The 8593-nt window shown below is 45.6% G+C and overlaps 1 non-coding gene across 1 annotated transcript; it reads left to right on the top strand.

The window, feature by feature from the left end:
* The first annotated feature begins 2763 nt into the window (after positions 1-2763).
* TRNAG-ACC (transfer RNA glycine (anticodon ACC)) lies at positions 2764-2835 on the top strand. The gene has a single exon. It is a non-coding gene; the product is annotated as a tRNA-Gly (tRNA).
* The last annotated feature ends 5758 nt before the right edge of the window (positions 2836-8593 follow it).

Below are 8593 nucleotides of genomic sequence, written 5' to 3'. Positions count from 1 at the left end.
TTTATTCCTAGGTATTTTATTCTTTTTGTTGCAATGGTAAATGGGAGTGTTTCCTTAATGTCTCTTTCAGATTTTTCATGATTAGTGTATAAGAATGCAAGAGATTTCTATGCATTAATTTGTATCCTGCTACTTTACCAAATTCATTGATTAGCTCTAGTAGTTTTCTGGTAGTATCTTTAGGATTCTCTATGTATAGTATCATGTCATCTGCAAACAGTGACAGCTTTACTTCTTCTTTCGCGATTTGAATTCCTTTTATTTCTTTTTCTTCTCTGATTGCTGTGGCTAAAACTTCCAAAACTATCTTGAATAATAGTGGTGAAATTGATACAGCCACTATGGAGAACAGTATGGAGGTTCCTTAAAAAACTAAAAATAGAACTACCATACAACCCAACAATCCCACTACTGGGCATATACCCTGAGTAAACCATAATTCAAAAAGAGTCATGTACCAAAATGTTCATTGCAGCTCTATTTACAATAGCCCGGAGATGGAAACAACCTAAGTGTCCATCATCGTATGAATGGATAAAGAAGATGTGGCACATATATAAAATGGAATATTAGCCATAAAAAGAAATGAAATTGAAGTATTTGTAGTGAGGTGGATGGACCTAGAGTCTGTCATACAGAGTGAAGTTAGTCAGAAAGAGAAAAACAAATACCGTATGCTATAACATACATGTGGAATCTAAAAAAAATAAAATTAAAAAAAAATGGTTCTGAAGAACCTAGGGGCAGGACAGGGATAAAGACGCAGACATAGAGAATGGGCTTGGGGACATGGGGAAGGGGAAGGGGTAAGCTGGGACGAAGTGAGAGAGTGGCATGGACATATATACACTACCAAATGTAAAATAGATAGCTAGTGGGAAGCAGCCGCATAGCACAGGGAGATCAGCTCGGTGCTTTGTGACCACCTAGAGGGATGGGATAGGGAGAGTGGGAGGGAGAGGCAAGAGGGAGGAGATATGGGGATATATGTATACGTATAGCTGATTCACTTTGTTATACAGCAGAAACTAACACACCATTGTAAAGCAATTATACTCAAATAAAGATGTAAAAAAAGTTTTAGCATTTTCCATTAGATAAATGAAGCTTAAACATTTCATTGGGCTGGCCCATTCCCAGGGTGACGGCCTGGGTCAGTGGGGTGTAAGGAAATGTGCTCTGTCGACTGAAAAAAAAACACACAAGGGACTTCCCTAGTGGCGCAGTGGATACGACTCCACGCTCCCAATGCAGGGGGCCCGGGTTCGATACCTGGTCCGGGAACTAGATCCCAAATGCATGCCACAACTAAGGAGCCCACCTGCTGCAACTAAGGAGCTGGCGAGCCGCAATTGAGACCCAGTGCAACCAAATAAAAAAATTTTTTTTTTAAATGCAGAGTATGAGAGTCGTGAGTTAAGTTTTATTTGGGGCAAAATGAGGACTATAGCCCAGGAGCCAGCGTCTCACATAGCTCTGAGGAGCTGCTCCAAAGAAGTAGGGGAGAAAGTCAATATACATGTGATTTTGGTGAAGGGGGCGTGTGCACTTAAGCGCACATTTTGGCAGAAGGCTGTTAGTCACGGGGAGCAAATGTTTCTGCTCGTGAGGCTAGTGCTTCTTAGATGTGAGCAGATGCTAGAATTGGGCTCATAAAATCTTCTGCTGAAAATATTTATCTGAAGCCCTGGTCTGCCAGTTTTTCCCAGAGCACAGAGCGCTGCATTCCTGATCTCCGCCCTGAACTCCTTTCGGGGGGTGTTGAAGGTCAGCGATGGCAGTGGCCGGTGACGTCATCCATGTAGAGGCAGATGACAAGGGACGGTCTTTAGGTGGCAACTCTGTTCTTGTCTCCTGGTTGATCCTCATTCCAATCTATGTTTTTTTCTCCCTCTGCAGATCCCTTACTACTTGGTTATATACCATTTTTTCTCTCCACAGCCACCAGCTCAGCTTTTGTGTGTGAAACTTCCAGGGAAGTTTCAGAGGAGGGAACTGATGGGGCTCAGGGCCGCCACCCCAAGATGTGTCACTCCGGCTTGCAGATTATTTTGAGATGAAAAACATGAAGGCACAAAAGACTCAGGAAGAACCTTTGAACGTCCCCCCTTGCTGCTTGAAAGAGGAAAGTCACTCCTTCAAAGCCTTCCTATTTTCACACAATAAGCAAAGACACCATTTTGGTATGACAGGGTTTATTAAACTGTGGCAAATGAGACAGCCTTTGGGATGTAGGTAAAGGCACACAAATTGCTTAGTAAGAGAAACAGCCTCACGACCAAAGGTGATCACTGGGTACCAGTTCCTGCCAGTATTTGTCACCGATGCCAGCTGTCACAGAAGCGTGCCTGGAAGCATCTAGTAAAGAGTTGAGTTTGGGAGTTGATAGTAATATTCTATCATTTCCATTGGAAGGAGTTTTCACAACAAGGGGCTGACTTTTAATGGGCCAATTGCTCGTTTGAGCCCGTCAGAGATTGGTTTTAGGGGCCTCTCTGAAGTTGTGCTGAGCTGGCTTAGCCCTCCACCAGTTCACCAGAAAGCCCAGGCTGCCTGCCCCAGCTCTACCTGCCCCACGACTTGGTGGGCACACCAGTTCTTGGGCTTACCTTTAGGCAGACACTGCTCTAGATGTGGCAATATTGCAACGAACAAAATCACTCCTCAGAGAGCTCACTGAGCTCAGACATAAATTATTAACCCAGACATCAATAACGCAATTCCTGTGATGACAATGGTTGTAAAGAAGGTAAGGTTGGGACTTCCCTGGCGGTCCAGTGGTTAAGACTCTGCACTACCAATGCAGGGGCACAGGTTCGATCCCTGGTCGGGGAACTGAGATCCCACATGCTGCACGCCGTGGCCAAAAATCTTTTTAATATTTTAAAAAACAGGTAAGGCGGAGGAGAGGTGAGAGGGGAGAGGCGGGCAGGGCTCCTCTGGGGTGCGATTCCAGCTGAGATTCAAGTGGCGAGGGACCTCTGCTCCAGATCGAGGAAGAAAGCACGCTGGGGGCGGGGGGACGGGACAGCACTGAGAGTCTGTGTTCAGGGGACAGAGACAGTCAGCGTGGCTGGAGCCCGGGCGTAGGGTGAGGCTTACAGAGAGGCAGCAGCTGGCTCACGGGAATGGCTGCCTTTGGGGACTTTGACTCCGGGAGGGAATATGATGTAATTTGATTTACACCGAGAGCTGAGTGAGTAACAGATGGAAGGGGCAGCAGGGGAAGCAGGGGGCCTAGTCAGGAGGCTGCGGGACGAGCCAGGCACACAGAGTTATGGGGCACTGCTGGGGACGAAGTACCAGCAGTGCCAGCATGAGATGCTGTGCTTGGTAGAGAGGACGCCTGGGTTCTCCCAATGCAGACGTCCTCTCTACCAAGCAGCTGGGAAAGCAAACACTGTTATTATTGAATAAGCATTTAAACCAGAGTGTGACGGGCATCACAGGCGTTCCGCTAAGGGACTGCAAAGACAGGAAGCAACCTTGACTCTTTATGCAGATGAGCAGATACAACCAATCACACATATGTTCTCATGATGAACAGTAACTCGTCCACACGTGAGGGGGCCTGCCTGCGCCACTGGTCACACAGAGTCCATCCCAGCTTTACCTGGTAATTGGAGAGCCACCTGTGTTGGTTACTTGGCCTCATCCAGAGGAGAAACAAACGCTCACATCTTTATGGCAGGAAGTGGTTGTGCAACTTGGAGCCAGGTGCCCACTGAACTGGAGGAGAGGGCACCATCTCCCTTAACGCTTGTATTTCAAAAGGAAGAGAAGGTATTTACAGTGATGCGTTTTCTAAGGTAAATGCCCTGAGGAGAAGGATGGGAGGGGAATCTTTTCTCCATTCTCAACAGGAAGAATTTTAGACTCTTACCTGTCCGTACACAGGGTCCGCTGCGTGTTGGGAACCCGGGCCAGGGGCACAGGGAGCGAGCAACATCAAGCGCCTGTTGAATGTGGGTGAAAGACCAGGGAGCGGGTGCAAAGTGGCCGCCAAACGGCAGTGGGAGCCCTGCGAGGTAGTTGATGGAGAAATTGCAGAAGCCGCGGGCTCCAGGTTGGGGGAGGGTCAGGCTGCTTTTGCTTTGCCGTTGCTGTGAGCCTGGACGAATTAGGTCCGTGGGGACCTCCTCTCTTTCCCCAGCTTGCTGGCTGAGAACTACGCCACCAGCTGACCTTTCATGAGCGAGAGTAGCTAATGCTTAAACTACACTCCCTGCAAGCCGGGCTCTGTTCCAAAGCCTTGCCTGTGTTCACGAATTTAATCCTCAGAACAAACCAGAGAGAGGAATTTTTCTATTGGGGATTACAGGGTATACAAAAATGTGCCAGGTATGTTCCCGGACCTTAATTAAAGAATATAGGATGCAAGAGCAAAAATAATCCCTGCCCTGAAAGAGCTACAGGGCAAAAAGTACACGCTACCCTTGTTCTGTGGACCGTGTTATGGAGAATGAAATGAAGAAGTAGATGTAAAGTGCTTGGTAAAGATGTCAAGTACATCAAAAGTGCCTGGTAGGGCTTCCCTGGTGGCGCAGTGGTTGAGAGTCCGCCTGCCCATGCAGGGGACACGGGTTCGTGCCCCGGTCCGGGAAGATCCCACATGCCGCAGAGCGGCTGGGCCCGTGAGCCATGGCCGCTGAGCCTGCGCGTCCGGAGCCTGTGCTCCGCAACAGGAGAGGCCACAGCGGTGAGGGGTCCGTGTACCGCAAAAAAAAAAAAAAAAAAAAAAAGTGCTTGGTAACTGGCTGTATCTTATTACTGTTGCTAATATTTCACCGCTTATATCTTCATGTGTATAAATATTACCTCTCCAGCTTGACGTAGACCCTTAAAGGCTGGAGAACTTCCTATCTTATATGCCTCCCGGCCCTACGTCAAGATCTTACACAGAGTAGGTGCTCGATAATTATTCACAGAAGAGGAGAACTGTTGGTTCCTTATAAGTGGAGAGAACTTGCCATCTTCCCACTCAGGCATGGTGTCCTTTGTGGGGTAGAACTTTGACTGAACTTTTTATATCCTCCTCGGTTATTTACTTAGGATTTCTATTTCTTCTTGAGCCTGTATTGATTATGCGGATTTTGCTAGAGAATTGTGACATGTCATTTAGGTTTTCCCCCTTCATGGCATGAAGCTGTATATAGTATTAGCTCTCAGTTTTCCAATCTCTTCTGTAACTGTGGTCTGTTTATATGTGCTCAGTAAATATTTGTTAACAGTTGATTGATAGTTTTAGATTATGATCGTGGAAGAACTGAGTGCAGTTGGATATCTGCCTCCTGGGGAAGACATCTGGGATTCCCAAATTGGATGGTTGGTGCTATGAGATGCTCTCTCTGCCCTGGCCTGGGGGACGGCCCAGTTGGGTTCACGTACGAGAAGCAGTTTCTGGCACGGGGGATCACTAATGTCTGGGGCAGGGAGCTAAGGGGAGTTGTATTTTCCTATTGTCTAGCATCTTTAGGAGGAGAGATAGTCCTTTCTGGGTATCATACCTGGGCACCACTGGTGTGGTTTTCGGGCTCTCCAAGGCCCACTGGCGTGCCCAAAAGTGCCACCATTCATCGTTCATGGTACAGACAACGGAGAGGGCAACCTTGACTTGAGAAGGACGCCAGGACATGACCATCTAGGAGAGAGAGAGAAGGGAGGACTTCCAGGTGTTTTGTCCAAATTCCTTATTCCTTACTCAGATAGCCCGGGTGTCTTGGAAAATATTTTGAGATCCAAGGGAATAGTGAGGTGGGAAGACAAGTGTTGGGGAGACATGGTAGCTGGGCTCAGTGAGGCCCTGTTGTGGGAAGAGTAGGGGAGGTAAATCTGAAGACAGGAGGAAGAAGGAGGTGGCTGACCCTGGGTCATCTGGACCTCTGGGAGTCTTACAGTTTGAAGAACACCCACAGATGACTCTTTATTGAATTATGGAACAAGGATGTTTAGAAAGGATGCCAGAAGAGATTTATTCACCCATCAGACATCCTACTGCTGATTAAGGATATGATAAAATAATGTAAGTGGTCAATCGGACTAACTGTTTGCGTTTGGTGTTGCTTTTTAAAATATTGTAAGTGCAAACTAAATTGAGCTCTCTCCCACCTTGGCTGGTAGGGTGACATGTGAGGCCAAGCCTTACGTCCAGTTGGTTTGACCATCTGCCATTGGACCGGTTGTAAGGCAGCTGGGCCTCTAATGGTGAAGAGGAGAAAAGGGACTGTGGTGGGTGCTCTCCTCACACAGATGTTCAGGCAGGAGGAACAATTTAGCTCTCTGCACAACATCATGGGGGTTGGGGGCGCCCAGCTGTGCCTGGGAACCCCCCTCCCTGCTGCTGTGGCCGCCAGCCTTCCCCATAGACCCGCAGTGACAGCCTCCCCCAGGCTGAGTCCTCCGATTTCTCCTCCTTTGCAGTAGGAAGACACTAATATGTCTCTTTCCAAATCTCTCTGCATGTTCTTCCTAGAAGAGAAACCGATCATTAAATAAATATTATCTCTGGAGCTTGGTTTCATAAGAGATAGCATCTCAGGCTCACAGCACAGAATTTCTACCATCACAAACAATGCTGCGCTTCAGTGGGAAAAGGGTGACAACATTTTTCCATTTCAACAGCCACGTCTTATCTAAACTTATTAAACGGTGAGTGGAACTGTCCTCCGTAGACTTTTCCCAGCTGCGTGAGCGCCAAAGCAAACACCTGGAGTTCAGCCACCTTGCTTGCAGTAGTATAAGGGCCAGAGAGTCTGAATGGAGAAATGGATTTAGAAATAGTTCTTTCTGTATCTGCTTTCACAGCACCTCACTCTACTGGCACAGAAATGTCTCCCCAGGCCTGTCCAGGGCCGTTCCTGAACTAAGGAGGCACCCACAAAACAAACAGGATACCCGAGAATGTGTCATTTTATTATATTTTTTAATAAATTTATTTATTTTTGGCTGCGTTGGGTCTTCGTTGCTGCACGCGGGCTTTCTCTAGTTGTGGCGAGCAGGCTTCTCATTGCAGTGGTTTCTCTTGCTGTGGAGCACGGGCTCTAGGTGCATGGGCTTCAGTAGTTGTGGCACTTGGGCCCAGTAGTTGTGGCTCGCGGGCTCAGTAGTTGTGGCGCACGGGCTTAGTTGCTCCGCAGCATGTGGGATCTTCCTGGACCAGGGCTCAGAACCCGTGTCCCCTGTATTGGCAGGCAGATTCTTAACCACTGCGCCACAAGGGAAGTCTCGCCATTTTAAATAAGAATATTGTATGCACTTTTATATGACTCCTGATGAATTTTCCTTGAAAAATGTATTTTCTGGAATAAAACCCATTAAGCCAATTTAATTCCTTAATCAATTTCTATATATTGGTTAAATCATTTTTATTTTTCTAAAATTAATTAATGAAACATTTTCCAGTTTGATTTTTCAAAAGTACTTTTCGTCAGGATAAATTCTTTTCTGTTTAGAGTTTATAATGAAGAGCTGATTAATCAATTAGCTTTTGTCCTTATCAAATTTTCCTGATTATAACTTCTGTCACTGAGAGTTTTCCTTTATGGCCAGATACAAAATTTCCTTTTGTTTTTCTTTGTTTCCCACCCCACCTTGGTCAAATACAGTTTTTAAGGCTTAAATTTTTTTAAATCAATTTTTTATTTTTTAAAATCAATTTTCAGTTGGTGACAAAGTGTGTAAGGTGCAGTTTTAGCCATTGTCTGTGGATAGGCTGTGTAGACTATTTCTACCTGTCATATTCATTATGAGTTGAATAAAACATGTTATCTAATTTGTGTGTGTCATTATATTCAGAATTCCCTGAGTAGTTATCCCTTCATGTAGGAATGAAATAATTAAATTATACATGAAATAAGTGCTGTAAATACAGTACATGTTTACAATGCTAATTTTTAAATAAAAGGAGAGAATATACAAGTCTAGATTTATCGCCTCTGTCACTGGCAATCTGAATTAACAGAATAGGTTAGGGGTCAGCAAGTTTTTTCTGTAAAGGGCCAGGTAATAAATATTTTAGGCTTTGCAGGTCATATGTTCTCTGTAACAACCATTCAAGTCTGCTGTTGTAGCCTGAAAGCAGCGATAGACTGTATGAAAACTACTGAGCATGGTTGTGTTGCAATAAAACTTTATTTACACATGGTCCAGATATGGCCCGTGGGCTTTAGTTTGCCAATCCCTGGAATAGATGTTCATTCTATTTGTTTTATAAAAGTATCCTTTCTTTGCCAAGATTGACCATAGAATACTATAAATAGGGAGGTCCTGGAATACACATTAGAAATGGTTTCTTTTCACCCAGTCATTCAGGATGACAGCTGTTGTTAGAAGACTGTACACATTAGAGAGAGGCATGGACATATATACACTACCAAACGCAAGGTAGATAGCTAGTGGGAAGCAGCCGCATAGCACAGGAAGATCAGCTCGGTGCTTTGTGACCACCTAGAGGGGTGGGATAGGGAGGGTGGGAGGGAGGGAGACGCAAGAGGGAGGGGATATGGGGATATATGTATATGTTTAACTGATTCACTTTGTTATAAAGCAGAAACTAACACACCATTGTAAAGCAATTATACTCCAATAAAGATCG

This window comes from Aethalodelphis obliquidens, unplaced genomic scaffold (assembly GCF_003676395.1).
Source record: "Aethalodelphis obliquidens isolate GAN/ISIS:26980383/991018 unplaced genomic scaffold, ASM367639v1 scaffold87, whole genome shotgun sequence".
Taxonomy (NCBI): Eukaryota; Metazoa; Chordata; class Mammalia; order Artiodactyla; family Delphinidae; genus Aethalodelphis; species Aethalodelphis obliquidens.
This window is presented reverse-complemented; position numbering and strand designations above follow the sequence as displayed.